The sequence below is a fragment of the Eubalaena glacialis genome, chromosome 1 (assembly GCF_028564815.1).
Source record: "Eubalaena glacialis isolate mEubGla1 chromosome 1, mEubGla1.1.hap2.+ XY, whole genome shotgun sequence".
NCBI classification, from domain to species: Eukaryota; Metazoa; Chordata; class Mammalia; order Artiodactyla; family Balaenidae; genus Eubalaena; species Eubalaena glacialis.
In genome coordinates, this window is record NC_083716.1 from 208,342,788 (window position 1) to 208,362,926 (window position 20,139).

A 20,139-nucleotide genomic window follows, 5' to 3' on the forward strand; every position below is an offset into this window, starting at 1 on the left:
ATGTAGACATTCTTTTTGATGAATTCTGGTCCTATTTAGTCATTTTGACCAATGGAATCCCTTCAAAGCAATGGGAGGTAAACCAACTTGCTTTCCTTACTCCCTGTGATGGGAATTCAAGGTAGTCTTCACAACATGATTTCAAAAGAATAAAGTAGTCCTGCCACACCAAGGAAGAATGTGTCAGGAAATAAGGTCACTTGATGTCAAAATTATTTGAATACTATGAAGGGTTATTTGTTTAGCAGCTCATTTCAGTCGAATCATACAGGGGACTTTTCTGTTCCATGTATTTTAGGTTTGCTCAGTTGGTTTCTTTATTGTCTGCATGGAGATCTACAGCGGGATGCTGAGAGTGCATCTACTGGAGAAGTGATGATACTGTGACAAAGGGATGTTAGTATCCATTAGCGTATGAGGGATGGGTCTCGAGAAACTTCTGAAGGGAACGACACAATTCTTGCCACGTGCCGCAGGGGTGGCCGACATCTGGTAGGAGTTTTCTAGAAGACAGAAGGCAGAAGGAGAAATGGCGAGAGCTTCTTTCTGGGACTTTCTGTGCTTTAGGGCTCAGAGCTCCAGAACTCTGTGGTTCAGTTGCCTGTTTACGCTGGAGGTCCATCGACATGGAAAAGTGTTTGATGCTTTTGAGATAGCATCAAAGTTCTCAAGATACCAGGCAAGGCCAGACCCTGGAAACACCATGAATATTTTTCTGGCTCCAGTTTGGGTCAACTGGAGTATGTCTGGGGACCTTGAAGAATGGTTTTACTGCTGCCCTTATAATTTGTTCAGTGCTTTGATTCATTCAGACGTTGGTTTTAGAGGCAGATAGGCGTGGCTCAAGTACTATTGCTAGTTGGCCTCAGGCGAGTCACTGCCTTTCTAAGACTCTGATTCTTCAACTATAAAATGAAGATAATGATCACAAAGGTCTGTTCCTATACTATCATTTCCATGAGGGCATGTCTCAAGTTTGTCTTTTTTTTTTCTGCTTGTCCCTGGCACATAGTACCATGACTGACATATGTTAGCTATTATTATTATTGTCATATAGATAAACTATGTATAAAAATTAAACTGGGCAATGACCTGAGAAGGAAGAGACTATTATAACACAAATTTAAATTCACTACCCAGGGATGAGGTGCTACAAAATTTGAAATCCTCTAAACTCCCTCCCATTTCCTGTTTCAAATATTTTAGCTTGTAATAAAATGTACAGCATTCTGCCTCTCACTTTTATGTATATAAAGAGGTCTTCTCTAATTTTTTTTTTTTGTAACATGGGGAGGGGTCGAAATCTTATAATTCCATTCAGAGGATATTGTACTTTGGTTGATTTTTAAATGGGCTTCCATTCCATGAATTAAATTATTTCAAAGAAGGTCAGACTTAGCAGTACTTGGGTGATGAAAACTGTTGAATTTATACAGACACGTGTGCCAAATTGCCAGCCTCTTGGCATACAGAGTTCCTTAATCCAAGTTATCAGATTGAATTTGAAAAGGACAGAGCTGGAGAATTTTTAGAAAGGGCAATGACAAAAAATAAATTAAAAAATGGAAAGATTTGCTCTTTGGTAATAAATGGTTTTATTTTCTGATGGGAAAAATAGGTTTACTGAAGATGAATCATACTTTAGATTTTTCTTACTCACTCTGAACAGAACCAAAGTAGAAATGTGAACAGGGAAGTCCGTTTTCACTATTACTGTGAACCAAGAAATGGTTTAAGAACAGTGGTTGGAGCAATGCTTTTACAGTTTCAGATATGGCAATTATGAAGAAAACAATGCCATTTGCTGCTATTATTGTAAGAGTCTTATAATTAATAGTGGTTCTATGATTTTTGATTGTGAGCTCACTTATTTGGGGATGAGCATACCAATTTAAAGAGACCAAGTATACATTATGTTCTGTGTTCAGTGATAAAATTACTGAACTACCATGTGCCTGTTTTTAAATTTGTGCTTTAATACTGTTTTTCAGAGCAGGTATGCTTCACTTTTGGTGATGAATCTGGAGAAAACCTGTTATTTAAAAAAGGTATGGGATAAACCCTTTTTATAAATCTCTAGTTTAGCCTTGAAAAAAAAAATCCAGACTTTTAAATATTAGTTTCATTTCAAAGCAAAGTACACTTCTGGTTTGTTTGCTTGGCTTTAGTCACAACTTCTCATCAGACCAATGGATTATATCTCTGAGATGTCAGGCTGGGCTTACCTGTGCATTCTGTGTGAGGTAAATGTTCTATCAGAGAGATCAAACTTCAGCCTTGACTCCATCAATCCCTCAGGTTAACTAACTGAGCCACTAGTTCTCATGGCTAATTTAATGGGGATGTTGGTGGTTAAATGGATATCAGATCCCTCATCCTGGCCTTTTGTACTGCTGCACAGGAGCAACAGTAGGCCTGGGGATTGATCCCAAAGTGTTATTTAACTACATGCTGGAGGTTGGAGATGGTGGCAATGATGAACCTAGAACCAAAATCATCACTGCTATAGACCTGTTACTACCCAGGTTTTGGTATCTGCAAGGGCACTTGAGGCTCAGTAAATCTCTTTCTTATAAGTATATACATACTTTCTGATATATTCCTCCTCAAATATCACAGGCATGTTCCAACCTCAGGGCCTTTACACATACTGTTTCCACTGTCTGGAATGCTCTTCCCCAGATATCTACCTGGCTTGCTCCTTCATTTCCTTCATGTCCCTGCTCAAGTGTCACCTTCTACCCTAGTAAAATCTCCCCAAGCCCCATCTACTTTCCTTGCTTGTTTGTTTTTCCATAGCATTTCACCATTTCTTATACCTGACTTTTAAACTTATTTATTTGTTCACTGTCTAATTCCCCAAACTAGAATGTAAGCTCTAGGAGGGATTGAACTTTGTTTTGTTTATTGCCATATCTCCAGTGCCCAGAACAGTGCCTGGCATGTGACAAATATTTATCGACTGGATGAGTGAATTTCACATGCCTTTATGAATTAATGGTCAGTCTAAATGTACGAATCAGACTCTGAGAAGGAGAGAGTCAGTTCTGTTTTCCACTTTCCTATTAATAAGCTCAAAAATCCATTTTATTAGTGAGACAGGATGTAAAACATACACACAGCCAAGCCTGGTGAAAGAAAACCTGGTAGCTATAAGTTCATTTACATTTTAGAAATGTTTGTGCAGTGACGAAAACCAATACTGTTAGAGTCATCTTAAAAAGTCACACTAAATAAGCCACAGTTGAAATTAAGTTGATTTCCCATTGAAGTCCTTAACTTCCCTCTTAATGGAGTATTGACTATGTTTTAAACATGCCTTTAGTCTAAGACTTCTGAAAATGTTGCCTTTGTTGTTAAAATCCCATCCGACTACTAAACTGCTGCTCTTTCTTTTTATTTTTTCTCCCCTGGCCCCCAACAAATTCTATAAATGCTTTGCCTGGCTGTGATTCATAAAGAGCTCAAGGACGGGAATGCTGGGGACAGACAATTTCAGATTCTTCACCTGTCATGCTCTTGTCATAACTGAACACGCTAATGGCTTGCAATAGTTTAAAAATAAAAGAACAACGACAAACAAAATTGTGGCATTTGGAGCAAGTTGAAAATTCAAATCAGGCATATCAATCATCACACTCACACACACACATACACACACACACACACACTGCTATCCTCTTGTGGGTAGGGAAAGGCCCTTGAACAAGAGACACAAGAGCTGGTCTGATACTTCACGTAATAACTCCTATCACTTCATTGCAAATTGTGCTTTGAGTGTGGCCTGAAGTCACATAGGTGTGTTATGAGTTCATCTCCAAACGGACTATTTTCTTCGTTGAAATGGAGCTCATTGAACTTAATAAAGATAACCAAAACCTGTTACTCCAAAAAAGACTTAGCTCATGAGTTTGATTGGACAAACCAAATCAACTGGAGAAGGATAAGTTGGTAAAAACTCCGGCATTAAATGTATCGGCTCAATAAGCACTCCTTTATTGGGCTAATATAAATAGTGTAACCTAGTTCTGTGAGAAGGTTCTAGCACCTTGAAACTCAAGTGCAAAATGAAATAAAATGCAAACTTCGCGACTTCACCTAACAGACCTCCCACCACGTTCTAACTTCATAACTAGGTGAAGAGTGTAATTTGCTGCAGCCCTGAATTCACTTTTTTTAATCCAGCCTGATAAAAGAGATTGATTCCTTTTAAAGCAGTACACTTTCTCCTCTCTCCCCTTGTCTGGAACAGAGATAATGGATGAGTGAGAAAAATCAAAGAAAATTCTGGATCCATCAAAATGGGGGCCCTGACCACCACCCTAAGCAGCAGCAAATGGGATGGTCTGGGAGTCACACCAGAAACTTGTTTGTTACCTTATCTGTATCTCTTTAGCTGAGGCACTAACTCTTGGCTTTTCAATAGTGGTGCTCAGAAAAAGTCTGGTTCTTCTGGAATGAATCTGAGTGGGTGGACCTCCCAACTTTCTCTGATTTGGCATCCCAAAGGAATGAGCGCTTTCCGCTTGAAGATTCCGAGGTTCTCAGCACTTAGAGACCCAGGCCACTGTCCAGGGAAGAATGGAGCACACTTCCTCAGTGTGCCTTTTGTTCTTTTCAAGGTATGGACACTGGGTTCCACGCTTGAAAAACACTAAGGATTAAATATGGATGACCCAAGAATATTTCATCTGTTCTGAGCTGACCTCATTATTGAGGCCACTCTAAAGGCCAGAATGTGTACTTCCCAAGCCCATTTCCTTATCTTATTTGTCTGTGTGAACTCAGTGAAAAGTTTTGGAATGCTGGGAATTCTAGGGGACAAAAAGTCACAGAAAGGTGAATTTATCTTCGAGTAGGGGTGGATCGGATTCTACTTACACTTCAACTGGCATAGCTATCTCAATGACAGATTGAAACACTCCTCTGGCTCCAAAGAACAAATTGTGAGAGCTGGGTGGAAATGTCAGTTGAGACAGAAGAGCAGCAAACAGCTTTGTTTTCCTATAGTTGTGGTTTTGCTTGGTGATGATGACACACGACGATGAAAATGTGCAGCATGAACTCCAGTTGTTATCTGAGTGAGCATCTCTGCCAACACTGAAGGATATGTGTGGGTGTCACCTGCAAGCACACACACAGAGAGAGAGAGAGAGAAAGAGAGAGAGAGATAGAGGCCCTGGTTCGGAAAAAAGAGCCAGTTAATCAAAGATCAACAGTGACAAGTGGTGCTGTTTATTTCGTGAGGTTCAGATTTGATTTCCTTCCCCTCATTAATCTCCAAGTCTGAAGTTAGTCTCTGGACTAAATAGACGAGTGTCTGGTGACTGAGGAAGGGAGTGGGACAAGGTGGGCTTGAATGGGCATCATGGCCGTCACCATAGTTACGCAGTCATTTCTTAGTCTCCTGGACACGCACTTAGCATTTGATATGTTAGCTTCCAAAACGTGCATTTCTACTACCTTTTAAGAATCATCACATATTACACGAGGGTAGACAAATCGTTGTACTTGGGGTCCCTTTTGCACTCCTAACCCTATGCAACTCGTGCTTCACTTGTTTTGTTTCTTCCTACTCCCTTCCTTTTCATTCACTGAATAACTATTTAATGAGCACCTGCCCAGCTCTAAGAAGTGGCCTAGGATGGAGATGTGGCAGCAAGCAACACGGTGTTATTATCTCCACACTCACCAAGTGCAGAGTGTACACGTTGTATGTCCCTTCTTTTTTTTAATACCCTAATCCTCAGGGTAATCACTTAGTCTTAATTATGGGTTCAGACTGGAATGTGGCTATTTGATAGCCTTTGTCTTATTGGTTTGCCTGAAATTTATTTTTTGAGATGTTCTTATCTACCATCTCTAACATGTTTAATGTCTTAGCTTAGGATTGACAACTTTTTTCTGGAAAGGGCCAGATAGTAAATATTTTAGGCTTTGTGACCATACGGTTTCTTGCAGCTACTCAATTCTGCCATTGGAGTGCAAAGGCAGCCACAGACAATATGGAAGCAAATGAACATGTCTGTGTTCCCATCAACCTTTATTTGTGAATATTTGAATTTCATGTAACTTTTACACATTACACAATATTAGTATTCTTTTGACTTTTTTTCCCAACCATTCACAATGTAAAAACCCATTCTTAGCTCATGGGCTGCTCAAAGGCAGACGGTGGGCTGGATTTGGGCTGCAGGCTGCAGTTTGCTGCAGTTTGCTGGCTTGGGCTTGGACCCAAGCCACAGTTTTAGCTAGAAGCTTGTCTTTGAGTTCCAGCCACCATTTACACTGGTAGGGCTGGAAGGAATCAGTTTGGCTGTGTGACTATGTGTGAACTTGGGAGTTGTGTACCTGGCTGCCATTTTATGGGTGACCAAGAGTGACCCCTCTGAAATCCAAACTAAGGCTCAGCATTTCCCAGGGTAATTGGTGAAATCACTTTTACTCAGATAAGAAAGGCACTGACCCTACCCTTACCATTCTTTCACCTACATTCCCCACTCCTGTCTACAGCTGCTGGTTACACCCAAGGTACAAATAGTCCTTGGAAGGAGCCCAGCCTATGTGGGCACCCTGAGCCACACACCCATTCACACCATCTGGGCAATTTAAAAATAGGGCCAAACTCAGCATTTAGCCTGATCTGTCCAGCCAGGATGAGGAAATTGCCTCTAAAAGGTCAGATGATTAAGATTATTGTGCCAACAGTTGAGGATACCAGTAATGAAAAAAGATTTTGGTAGAGTGGATTTATTCTGACTTTGTACATGGCATTCAAGTTCTGGGTCTGGGTGAACAACCTCAGGAATTCCAAATTTTTCTCCTCCAGCATGCATGGCCACTGTGTACATTTATGTGTTGTGTGCCCTGAGCAAGGGCCCCTAGCCAAGGGGACGAGGGGGCTGAAATCCAGTCAGGATCCCCTTCTTAAGCTACTCTCCTGGAAAAGCTATGCCCACCTGGAGAGGGTGCCTTTCTCCAATGCCCACACCTATGAGCTATTGAGGTGCTGACAGAATGCCTACCTTTCTGCCACTTGATTACTGAGCTCTTTATAGAATAAGTTAGATACCCATTTTCAAAACAGGAATTATCCAGGATGAATAATAGTTAAAATAAAATAAAACAAAAACATAGAATTGTTCTTAATACCATCACAGTTTCTCTCTGGGTTCCCTTCTTTAGTTTTCTCTTCCCTGCATTTCTGCACACTTTAATTCAGTTAGTTGGTTTTTCTTGACATGCATCTGGTGGGGTTGTCTTTTAGGAGTAATGTGAGAAGAAACTTCCTGGTTCAGATCTCCAAGGAAAACAAATAAGTTTTTGTGTCCTGGAGAATACCAGGTTTGGGGTTAGTTCTTAGGATGTCCCTGGAATTTTTGAGTTAATGGCAGAGTCTTCTCTTATTTCGTAGTTATCAGTACATGGAGGGGCTAGACTAAATAACCTCAAGTCTAATTCCTATAATAGTTTTCAAATTTGTTATTATAACTCTTCCAGGATAATCATCCCAAAATAAATGCCATTGTTTTGGGTTTTCTCCCATCATCACATTCCCAAATTTTACAGACATAAGTATTTTATGTTTGATATTTGTCAATCAGGATTGTTGGAATAAATCTACCATTTCCTATAACTCTGTTTTTTTGTTTGTTTTCTTTTTCCTTGTTTTTGGCTGCACAGCACAGCTTGTGGGATCTTAGCGGGGCTCTGGCAGCGAGAGGGCCAAGTCCTAACCACTGGGCCATCAGGGAATTCCCCTGTAACTCTTAAATTCAATACTTTATCCAAATTGTTTCCATTACTTTCTCTTAAGAAAATTTTATTTGTAAGTTTAGGCTAGAAATCTTGCAAATGTTGTGGAACTCGGGTGAATTTAATTTGAAAGTCACCTTCACATTATGGCATGAGAAACTATTACATCATTTTTAAAGTTTGGCGTTTTCCAAATAATAAATTTAGTGATGACATAAACTTTGCTTTATTGAGTCTTCCATAAGTGAACCATATCTTGAATATGATAGGTACTCAGAACATCTTAACTGAATGAATAAGTGGATGGATGAATGAATATCTTTCTTTAGATAAATATCTGCAAGCTGTTTTGGTCTAACTAAGTACTATAAAAAGACTTGGGAAAAGTGAGGGCTACTGAGAAAGATTTACCATTTCCTAAATTGTTGAAACGGATTGTATGAATACACATTTTAAGACACTGTTCAGACATTCAGAAGCAAAAGCTGTTTACCCTTCCTTGGCAACAAACAGAACTCTAATTGTGTTCGCTTATCTACCCGCCATGTGTTTCTAAGGAGTCCCAGGGAGCAGATAATGATTGGTTTAAACCAGAAGAGTGGTCCCAGCCTTCTCATCAGTGATTGTTTTAAGTGTGGACATGTTACAAAATTCTGACCAATAGCCCTGACAGTTTGTTCTGAGGGGCCTCTGGAGAAGTTTCTCAGTACTCTTAGAAAGAGATCTATGAAAACGAACAGTTTCTTTTCTGATCCAGAGTGTTGTGTTTGCAGGTGGCATCTGGACAGCCGTCTTTGGACCATGAGGGGAGTTAGCCTGAGATGAACATGCTGGTGTAGGCAGAGCAGAAAGAGGGAAGGAACTTGGGTCTTGAAGACATTGTTGGGCTGCAGATTGAACTAACACTAAAACTGTTCTTCCTTCAACTTCCTGTCATATGAGACGACGCATAGCTTTATTATTTAAGCCATTCTGAGTTGGATGTTCTATTGCATGAAGCTTAAAGCATTCTAACTGATAACTCCTTCTTCACATTTATTGATGTTTATAAATACTCATGAATTAATTACTTGAGGATACAAAGAATTTGCCTCAATATCTTGTCCTATTGACATGTTCAAATTAGTCTCTGATAACTTGGACTAAATAAGTGCTATAACTACACTTGGAACAGTATCCATAGTTACTGATACATTGAATCTGGGCCACTGGCTTCTTTGAACACATTGCCTCTTAAGGGTGCTATAGACCATAGAACAGCAGAAAATTCAAGGCCCACGCAAGATATCATAAAGACTTTACCTTCTTTTCCTTCTGTTACATGAATTAATGAGAAGGAACACCTCCTGGAAGGAGCCTGGGGAACTTATAGTCATATTTTGAATTAAAATATATATGTGAAAAATGGGAACAATGGCTTACTTCACTGCAGTATAGGATACCACACACCAGTAAAGTCTTTCAATATTCTTCTAGCTGAGTGGTCTCTTTTACCCCTGTGTTCCCAAATGCCACCTTAAACTGCAGGGGCCAATAGGAAAGATAGGTCTTAGTAGGTATAAAATAATAAATATTTGAAAAAATATTAAATTTTAAAATTCAAAATATACTTATAATAAAAAATGTAAATTTAAAAAATCGCATTGTTAATTTAGATCAGTGGCTTAAGTTTTTTCTTTAAGTAGCAGAATCCTTCCCCATTTTTCTTCTAATGAAATCTTATCAGAAGGTCAAAGTAAGTATACTGGGCCTGGACCCTTATCCTTTCAATCTCTCTTAGCTTCTGGTAGTGGTTCCCCAGGCAACAGTGATCTTCTTTGGGGTTCCTGTTCAATGAGACAACTTATCTATATTCGTTGTCATTCTTAGTCTCAATTGAGATTGTGCCTTGATCTCAAATGGCCAGAAAATAGTCTCTAGAGAAATTAGTTTCAGGATTATTTATAGGTGAATCTTCTCCTTCACATCTATGCAAACAGATTTGGCTTTTGTAATAATTTCTTTATTCTTAATTAAAATGCCACTTTTTTTTTTGCCTTTTTCCACATGTAGTTTCTCTTCATCTAGAAAAATAATTTACTCTAAAATGAAAATACTTCAAATTTCTTTTAAAAATAAAACATCCACATTTAGATCTCTTTATTTTTATAATGAATAATAAACAATAGTTCATACAAAATAACTAATCAGAACAAGTATAGAAATAATTTCTTTTTCTAACAAAGACCACAATTTGTTCTTTATTTGAGGATTTTCTATTATTTCACATAATTATTCTAATGTATCATCTATTTTAGACTTAGTTAAGTCTAATTGCTTTAGTGTAATAGTATTTAGTGGGCATTCTTATCATGTGTTCAAAGCAGTTATAAGGTCAGATTTGCTATGTGTTTCATCAAGATTTCTGTCTTTTACCAGATCCGTAAAATATTGTGTGTAATCTTTGAGTTCTTCCAAAGAATGTCATTACTTGCAGCACATTCGAACTCACAACTCACAGTGCCAAGTATAAACAGTGAGACATATGTGACTTCTCTATTTTTGGCCAAAATTCTGGCTTGTATACATTTTTCTTTTCAACCATGTTAGTGTCATTTTCATAGGCTTTCCTTTGACAGTTAAAAAAAAACAACAAAATAAAACGAAAATTGTTTAACTTTTTCAAGATTTAAACAAACAGTATTAAAATTTTAATAAATATTATAGAATTTGCAATTCTACCATCTAAAGTCTATTTAGCTGCCCACATCAACGTGATGGACACTAAGATGTGCAATCCAGATTCCCTGCAGGACTGAGGCCTCATTTCTGCAGCTGCTGCAGTGTTTGCTTCTGATGGCTCCCTCGCCAGGAATTGCTCTCTGCTGAAGGGACCTGCCTCACCCTAGGTTATGCCTTCTCCCTGGGAGCTGCCTTTGTTCAATGGTAGGTCAGTTTTGAGGTGCTACCACTGGGATAATTCTGAAGGGCCAACCATCCCTTCTCCGAAGCTTCCAGTAGTATTGACAGAGGCTCTGCATCAACAACTGCATCAAAGTTCAATTGCTCCCTGTTGCCCAATCCTGCTTCCCTCACTGCCCCTCCCCACTGAGTGTTTTTTCCCTGTAAAACTCTAATAAATTTCAGTCTCAGAGTTTGGTCCCAGGAAACCTAACCTATGATAGTAAAAAATCAGCATCAATTTTCATGCATGATGTCTAGGTTTACAGATATACATATTTTGGATCATTTAAATTGCTTAATATTGCAAAATGTTCCAAAATATCATGTGGAACTATTGCAAACACTGTGCTAATTTGTGAGCACCTCTGGAGCCACAAATCGGAACCCAAAGAGAAGCAAGAAAAAGGATGTTTGGCAGTAGTGGGAAGTGATATCTTCTCATAAAAGCACCTATTGCATTCATGCTATCTGAGAGGAAGAATTTAAAAGGCTAATTTTTCTTTTCCTTTGATGGAAAGTTCCTGGCACTCGATCCTCCCCAAACTTGGAAGCAGTGTTTGTGTCTGAGATTGGCAGAGATGCAACCTACAACCTTCATGGCATTTGGAGGTGGTCGCCCAGTATTTTGAGGTCATAGGATAAGAGATGTGGAAGAGCATTTTTGGGAGCCTGATATGCAGGATTCTAACGATAGAAGGCTTTTTCCTGTGGGGATCTCAGAGTGAGAAGAAAACACAGAACCCTGGAGAACACCAACAGCTAAGAAAGGAACTGAGGGAGGTAAGCCTGAAAAGACCTAGAAGGAATAGCCAGAGAGGAAGAGAGTAGAACTGTTAGGTTGAACCACGTAAAACTGCTGATATTTGGCCTTTTTAGAAAAATTAATAGATGAGTTTTTAAAGAGCAGTTTTAAGTTCACTGCAAAATTGAGTGAAAGTACAACTAGTTCCCTTATACTCTCTCCGCGCCCTCATCACACCCCAGACAGCCTCCCGCACATCAAATCTCCCACCCAAGTGGTACATTTATTACAGTCAATGAACCACCATCAGCACATCATTACCAACCAAATCCATAGTTCATATTAGGCTTCACTCTTGGTGGTGTACGTTCCACAGATTTTGACAAATGTATAGTGATGTGCATTCATCATTATAATATCATATGGATAGTTTCACTTCCCTAAATATTCCCTGTTGTTCCACCTACTCATCCTTTCTTCCTCCAAATCTTGGCTATTTGACTGTTTTTGATTTACAAAAACTGTTACTTCATATAGTTTAATGTAAAGAAGAGAAAGGAGAAGAAAATTCTAAGTTCGAGAGTGTGGTCAACAGTGTCCGTTAGGTAAGTGAGATGAGGGATGAAATCAGCTCTATGGATTTAGCAACTAAGACCTTGGCAAGAGTAGTTGCAGTGAGCTGGTGGGACTAGAAGTGAGGTCCTAGCAGGGAAAATTGTGATCAGACAGTGAAGAATAGGAGGTCAAGAGAGTTGAACTTATGGCAGGAAGTTTCCTTGTGAAGAGAAGCTTCTTGGCACCTGAGCTCCGTTATTGGTCTGGGAGCTCCTTGATGGCATCTCCAAAGTCCAGCACACGATGTAGTAACTGGGCCATGGCAGGCTCACAGATATTTGTTGATTGGAGAGCAAGAGAAAAATAATAAGATAAAGGAAAGTTTTGTTTTTGTTAGAAGGCAAAGATTTAAGCTGTCTAAGGAAAGAGGGCATCTAGTAGCAATGGAGAAATGAAAGCTGAAGGAATAAGAAAATAATAGATGGTAAAGATCCTTGAGCAATGAGGTGGGGTGGTAGTGTTGGGGAAGGTGAGAGAGTAGAGGGTTGGAAGGAGGAGCAATGAATCTTGGTCTGGAGAGGGATGCTGGTCTCCTTCTCATCCATACACATATGTGCAGAGTGCACTGAGCATCCATTATTTTTAGAGTGTGGGGAAAGGCCATTGCATTCAGCTGCTCCCGACTTTTTTGCTGCACTATGCGCTGAATGGAAAGGAATGGACTATGGGGGATTTGTTTCCTGCAAAGCAAGCTCTTCTATTCTTCTCTTGGTGCAAAATGCACAGGGTGACTTGATATTAGAGGGGCAAAGACAAATCATCAGAGCTTGCACTATATTCCTTTTATGTGTGGGCAGAGCAGTTGAGCCTTGCCTACATGGGATCAATTGGTTCTGTGAAGTTTGTTGCCTACACCTACAAATAGTGCCCAAATGTATGAGTGCTCTCTCTGTACCCCTGCTCCCATTCTGTTATCTACATATCTGTTGATATGTAACAAACCATCCCAAACTTAATGGCACACAACAACAACAATATATTATTACTATCTCTTACAGTTTGATGGTTGACTGGGCTCAATTTGGTAATCCTCACTTGGGTCTCTGGAGCCTCTTGAAAGCCTCTTCAGAGTCTGGCAGCCAATGTTGGCTTCCAGTTAGGGTTTCAGAGGATGCTGTTAGCTGGAGGCTGTTGGCCTACATAGAGCTTATCCATCTGGTCTGGGATTCCTAATAGTATGGCAGCTGGGGTCCAAGGGTCAAGATCCCTTGAGAGATCCAGACAGAAGCAGTTTGCCTTAGAAATTAGTGAAGTGAGTCACTAAGACCAACCCATATTCAAAGGGAGGAGAATTAGACTCTATCTCAAGATGGAAGGAGGGGCAAAGAATTTTTAAATAACCATATCCCAAATCAACAACAATGCAATGAAACAAAGCAAAGTGGATAGGTTATAGAATTTAGAATCAGGAGACTTAACCTGGTGACTAATTTGCTATGCAAGATCACTTAACACTCTCCATAGCCTTAGAAGCTTGGAGGTAGAGATGTCAAAAGACAATATAAAAGTCAACGTTTGCTGGAAACCCTTCATGAATATTCAGCATCTCATATAACGTCTAAATTCCTTTCAAATGGCATGTATATATTTATAGCTTTCACATACTGGCATTCGAGAAGCAAACATTTGAAGCTTCAATCATAATATTATGGTCCATGTTTAGAGAATGCTTATAAATATCAAGTCCATAACATGTGCATTGTATACATGGTTTTATCCAATCTTCACAACTCTTCTATGCACTTGGCTTTATTATTATTTTGTTTATTTTGTAGGCAATGAAACTCAGACTTAGAGAATTTAAGTGACTTGTCAAGGATTCAAACTCAGGGAATTTATTTCCAGAGGCACATTTTTAATCATTTTGCTTTATATAGTCTCTTTCTTTCAACTTGTTGAGAACCATCAGGGCCCAGGTCTTATGGTAATTTGTAATTGTTCTTAGACGTGAATATGAAATTTTTGCCCATGAGGTTCATCTGTGGAGGCAAGTCACTTACCCAGAGAATGAGCTCTGCTAAGAGCATGCCAGGGCAGATATCCTCTTCTTGTGAGGGTATCTTTGTTCCTTTACTGAGAAGGAGCCTGAAAATGAAGATAACTGGTAGAGCTGATGTTGAAAATAAAGAGGTCAGGACTCTTTTAGTTGCAAATGACAGAAACATGACTTCACCTAGTGCAAGTAGAAAAAAAAGGGGGGTTTAGCAGCTCATGTATGTAGGGTAGGGAGGAGACAATGGAACCAGGACCCCCATGTTCCTAGGACTTCATTCAACCTCTTGCTTCTGCTTCTTTCTAGATGTAATCTCCATTCTCTCATTCTCTTTCCTCCTCAAGATTTTCAGCCTGAAAAATTTCAGGGAATTGTTCTGACTTGCTTAGCTTGGATCAAGTGCCAATAGGAAGGGGGTCTTTGTTGGAGGAAGGGAATCAGAGGACAGGTATGGTTTCTGGAGATATCATTGTCAGCTGAGCTGCCACCCAATTTGTGTCTAACACAGGTCTAAGAAATTCTAGTTCTTCAAAAGAAAATAAAAATTTTGGAATGTCACATTAGCTTATTTACTAGCAAAGTTTCATGAATCTTCCTCCATCTTTTTTTTTTTTTTGCTGTGTAAGATGTATTGTAGACTTGCTCATATTACATATGTGAGCCACCAACAAATTCAAGTGTTCTTAATTTTTGATGGGTCATGGACCCTTTTAGGAATCTTTTAAAAGTTATGAATTTTTTTTCCCAGAAAAAAAGCACATACACACAAAAGTTTGCCTCTTGTTTTATGGTGTTTATTGTAGTTCTTGGACCTGTGGAGAAGTACTCCTAAAGAAGACAGTGCAAAAGCTGCATTTTAAGAAGGAAAATTGGGGGGTGGGGGTCCCTGGTGGCGCAGTGGTTCAGAGTCTGCCTGCCAATGCAGGGGACACGGGTTCGAGCCCTGGTCTGGGAGGATCCCGCATGCCGCGGAGCGACTGGGCCCGTGAGCCACAGTTACTGAGCCTGCGCGTCTGGAGCCTGTGCTCCGCAACAAGAGAGGCCGCGACAGTGAGAGGTCCGCACACCACGATGAAGAGTGGCCCCTGCTTGCCGCAACTAGAGAAAGCCCTCGCACAGAAACGAAGACCCAACACAGCCATAAAAAAAATATATGTATATATATATAACCCAGATCCTCAAAAAAAAAAAAAAAAAAAAGAAGGAAAATTGTATGTCATGGTGTTTGTGACTTTGGGCATCTTTACAATTCTCAAGGGATCTATTGTTGTTTGTCCTAGGAATGTGTATTCTTGAACTCATCCTCATGATGAATCAGTTCACAGGAGGATATACAAGTCTGAAGTCATTTCTGTCCAAAGAAAAATTCAGTTAATTGCTTGTATATTTCCAGAAATCATGTGTTTGACATACTGTAAACAAGATACTTGAATATTATATTTGACCATGAATTTGTTTTCAGTCTTCAAAACCTTCTGGGTAGAAGAGCATTAGATGAGTTTCATTTTTTTGTGGCCCACAGATGTAGAATGAGGACCAATGAGTTGAAATCCTAGAGGAACCAATTTAAATTCAACAACATGATTGAAGCCTCTGTCCCTTTCATTCCAAAATGGCAAAAGATATATGTTTAAGGCAAGAATGAGGTGCTTTGCTTGGGCTCAGGAAGGGTGATCTCTTTAAAATGTGGGACCAGGATGCTGGTCCTCAAATTCCTCATCCCAATCCAAAGTGTTAGGGGAAGACGCCTGATCTATTAATGGGCACGTGGATCCCAAAGAGTATCCACCTATTTGACATCAGAGCTTTGGTTAACAACATCTTATAAGAGGGACAAATAGCCAGTATCTCCTAAACACCACTTCCAAACTTCCTAAGATGGCAGTATGGGGAAATAATGATTCCTTGCTTTAATTCACACTGCCTTTTTTCCTCCCATCCATCCACACAGGAAAGGCTGGAGAGTGAACCTTCTTTGAACTTTGAACTTTGATCTAGTGAAGCTTCTAGGGGGCTTGAGGGGTCGGTATGCATACATGTGTAGGAGAGCTAATGAGCACATGTTGACCTGATTGAGCCTGAATTTTTTTCTCTTCGGATCGATCTGAATCCACAGCCTCCTTTGTTAGTCTTTAACATAGCCATCCACCCCAGTCTCTTCCTCCTTGGGAAGTTGGCAATCCCAACAATAGGGAAACACTTTGTAACTCTTGGAGGACTTTCCAAAGATGGAATGGGCTGACTAGGAAAGCAAAGAGTTTCTCATCCCTGAAGGGGAGTTAAGACAGCTGGATGATCATTTGTCAAGTATGTAGAAATTAAATAAGTAAGTAAATAAATAAATAAGATCATAGCTACCTTTTGTTTGGTGCTAGACACAACATGAAGCATCTTAAGTACATAACCTCATATCTTCATGATAACCTTGCACATTATTTTCTTCATTTTTCATTTGAGGGGGTTGAGACTCAGGGAAGTTAAGTAACTTGTCTAAGGCCATGTTACTAGGAAGTGGCAAAGCCAACCCATTTTGTGTGGCTTCAAAGCCTACTCTCTTTTCACTAGTACACGTGTCAATTTCATCATGGGTTAGGTGCTTTAAACCATCTTGACCTTAAAACCCCTTCTCATTCAGAGATTCTACAAGTCTGTGAACTTTTGTGTCACAGCATGGTAACAAAAGGAGGTGAAACAACATTGTAGGTTTCCTTCCCACTTGTTTTTCTTTTCTTCATTTTTTAGGGGATGTAGGGAGGTCCAGAAATTGAAATGATTAACACATCTTCATAAGTCTTTTAACAAACAAGTGAGTACAGTGGTTTTCACACTCAAATCAAACCCAAGGTTGTTTTCTGACTCCAGACAGGCTTTGGCAGATGTAGTCATTTGTAAATGAGGTGGAGCTTGTACCTGGCTGCCCTAACCGGAGTGGAGAAAATGAGCCATGAGGGTCTGTGGGAGTGTGGAGGTCACAGTGGGGGAGGTATAGGTGAAGTTTAGAAAGACAACTGCCACAATCAGAGATACACTACACTTGGGTGGCCTCTGGGTGTTTGGGAAGGATCATAAGTACTAAATATGCTACAAAAGGAAAAAAAGAGGGGCAGGGGAGCTGAGTTTGGCCCAAGAACTTATGATCTGACTCATAGACATGAAAACATTTGAGAGAAGGGGAAGGTGTGTGCTTCAGGCATCTAGGAGTGCACACACAGAGGCCAGCAAGTTTGTGACTTTGACAGTGTGCTGGAACTTTCTTATGCCCCAAATAAGGAAGTGAGTGTCACTTAGGCTATGCTAAGGCCTAAAATGTGCCAAGTGAAAAAACTTACTTTGCACTCTGTTTTTATATTAGTGTAAAACCAGTGCCTGTTGAGCTCCATGTCTTAGAGTACAAGCCCCTAAAATTACCATGGAACTTGAAAATATGTAGCTGAGATGGTAGGTCTTAAAAATCTAAAGTAAAGAGACCTGTGATTAAGATTTCATATCATAGTATTGTTTCATAAGAAGGAATAATTAAATATAAATGATGATGATTGATTAATTACCTTTATGAAATCTTGCTTTGTAGGTCAGAGAGGGGTAAGTATTGCTACAGTGCAATTCATGTTTTTGATGTTTTGGTTTCCTGTTAATATTTTGTTCCCTTGAGTTCCTGTAACTATGTTATATAGAGTGGGCTTAGCCATGTGGTTTTTGCTCCAATAAAACATTGTTTTGGAAAATCTTTCTCTGCCTGTTAACAGAAATCCAACAAAACAGAAATTAGAGAAAGTGTTCTAAGAATTAGGTAACAGAAAATAGGAGTGCAGAAATTGAAGAGAGTGGGCAAAAGATAAAATTGTACTTGCTGGAGGTTGCAGTTTGCAAAAAGAAATTGTGGGGTGCAAATATTTGGGGTAAACACTACAGATGATATTCCTTTCGGAGTGTCACCAACTACATTACATATTAAAAGTTCTGAGAAGTCCTGTAATTAAAAAAACCCTGATTTACCTTTTAAACAAATATTTCCCAACTAATTTTGATCCTTTTACTTAAAAAGAACACATGATATCTATTAATAACTCATGGAACTAGTGTTCTGTACCACATTTTGGGATGTTGGTCTAGGACCCTCCTTGGTTATACCCTTGGCCTCTATACAAGGTTGCTAATACCAGTCTTATCCTGTTTGAAGCTGAGAATTAATATAGTAATAATAATAATAACAAAATCACATAGCACTTTTCAATTTATGAAATGTTATCACATATACTTACTCTGTTGATCTTCATGGGAACACGCTGAGGTAGACATTATTGTTTCAATTTTATAGATGAGGAATAGAGAGTTTAAGTAGTTGTCATGGTAACACACATAGAAGAGAAAAGAGCTGAACCCTAGTCTTCTGCATTTAAATGACAAGCCCATATTGATCATGCTATTGAAAATGTTTTTTGTGAATCTATTTACTTGATTAAACATGTGTAACGAGCTGGGTTGGGGATTGATGAAAGAGAGGAGAGAGAAGTGTGTAATTGCATATATATCAGTGAACTTCCTAGTCTCTCTCTGGATGATCAACACTCCCTGCTAGAGATTTCTTGTTCTCCTCAGGTCAGCATCCAGCTTCAGAGAATTGCCCTGAAGAAGACCAAAGTAGTTTAAGGAGAGGAGAGTAGCCTGGGTTACTCTGGCAGGGCAGACCAAAGGGTACAGAATCTATCCATCTTCAGTATCTCCAATGGACATTAGACAAAATAGTTTATTTTGTTTATTAACATGGATTCCATAATGACTCCATGCTTAGTATGGTTTGAATTAGTCTTAATTTTTAAAATCTAAACAGTTTAATCACTGGGAAGAAAGGGCACAAAAAGCACTGCTGCTGTATTGCAGAACATCTTATCCCTGTAATTGGAGCATGGCTAAAACAAGGACAATAATATTTGTTAGTTCCCAGAAGGATTTCTGAATAGTCAGAGCCAAACGTTTTTAACAAGGATTCTTTTTTTTTTTGAATTTTATTTTTTTATACGCAGGTTCTTATTAGTTATCTATTTAATACATGTTAGTGTATACATGTCAATCCCAATCTCCCAATTCATCCCACCACCACCCCCATCCCGCCACTTTCCCCCCTTGGTGTCCATACGTTTGTTCTCTACATCCGTGTCTCTATTTCTGCCTTGCAAACCAGTTCATCTGTACCATTTTTCTAGATTCCACAATACTGTTCTCAAGAATCAAAGGTTTGATCTTTAATACATATGCATGTGCCTCTGTGTGAGTGCATGTGTATGTCTTTATACAGCTGTGTGAGGCACGATATACTTAGACTACAAGATCTTGATGAGTCGAGAAACATAATTTTTAGGTCAAGCTATTGAATTTAAGGGGGGGAGGAATTTTCATAGTATGAATCAAAAAACAACCATAAGAAGGAAAAGACTTATGAATAATGGAGGAGAGAGATTCAGGTCACACTAAGCCCAGAAGCCACACTTTTTTCCTGCCTCAGGTAAGGAGATCTCTAAAAATATCATCTTTATAGGTACAAAACCCATTTTTTTTTGGTGGAGGTCTTCTGGAGGAGATAATTTGAAGATAATATCCTAGAACGTATTTCCCTACCGGAGCTTTGCTGAATTTTCCTGAATTTTCGGCATTTACATAGAATATATGTAATAACATTCAGGAGTATTATGAGCTATACCAATAGAGACATAGTTAATGAGGCAAGTGGTTGAATTAGAAAGTGTGGGTTAGGGAAATTCTAGCAGATAGGGAAACTGGGGATGTGTTGTAATTGGTCTGTGCCTGTTAGATTTGATACAAGAATGGGGTATGAATCAACGTATCACATTGACATTAATGTGACCAGAGGATCAAGACAGAAGACTCTAGTAGGGGCTAGAATCCTGAGAGTTTCATTAATACTCTATCTTCGAAGACTTCATTCGGCTGAGAGTGAAAGACAGCCCTGCTTTAGTAACAAATTGCCCACATCACAAGAAGTTTCCTAGGCTGCCCAGGGATGGTACCGGAGCTCAACCACATGATCAAAACCAGGCTGCTTCTATCCTCCTGTGCCACCACCTTCAGCATG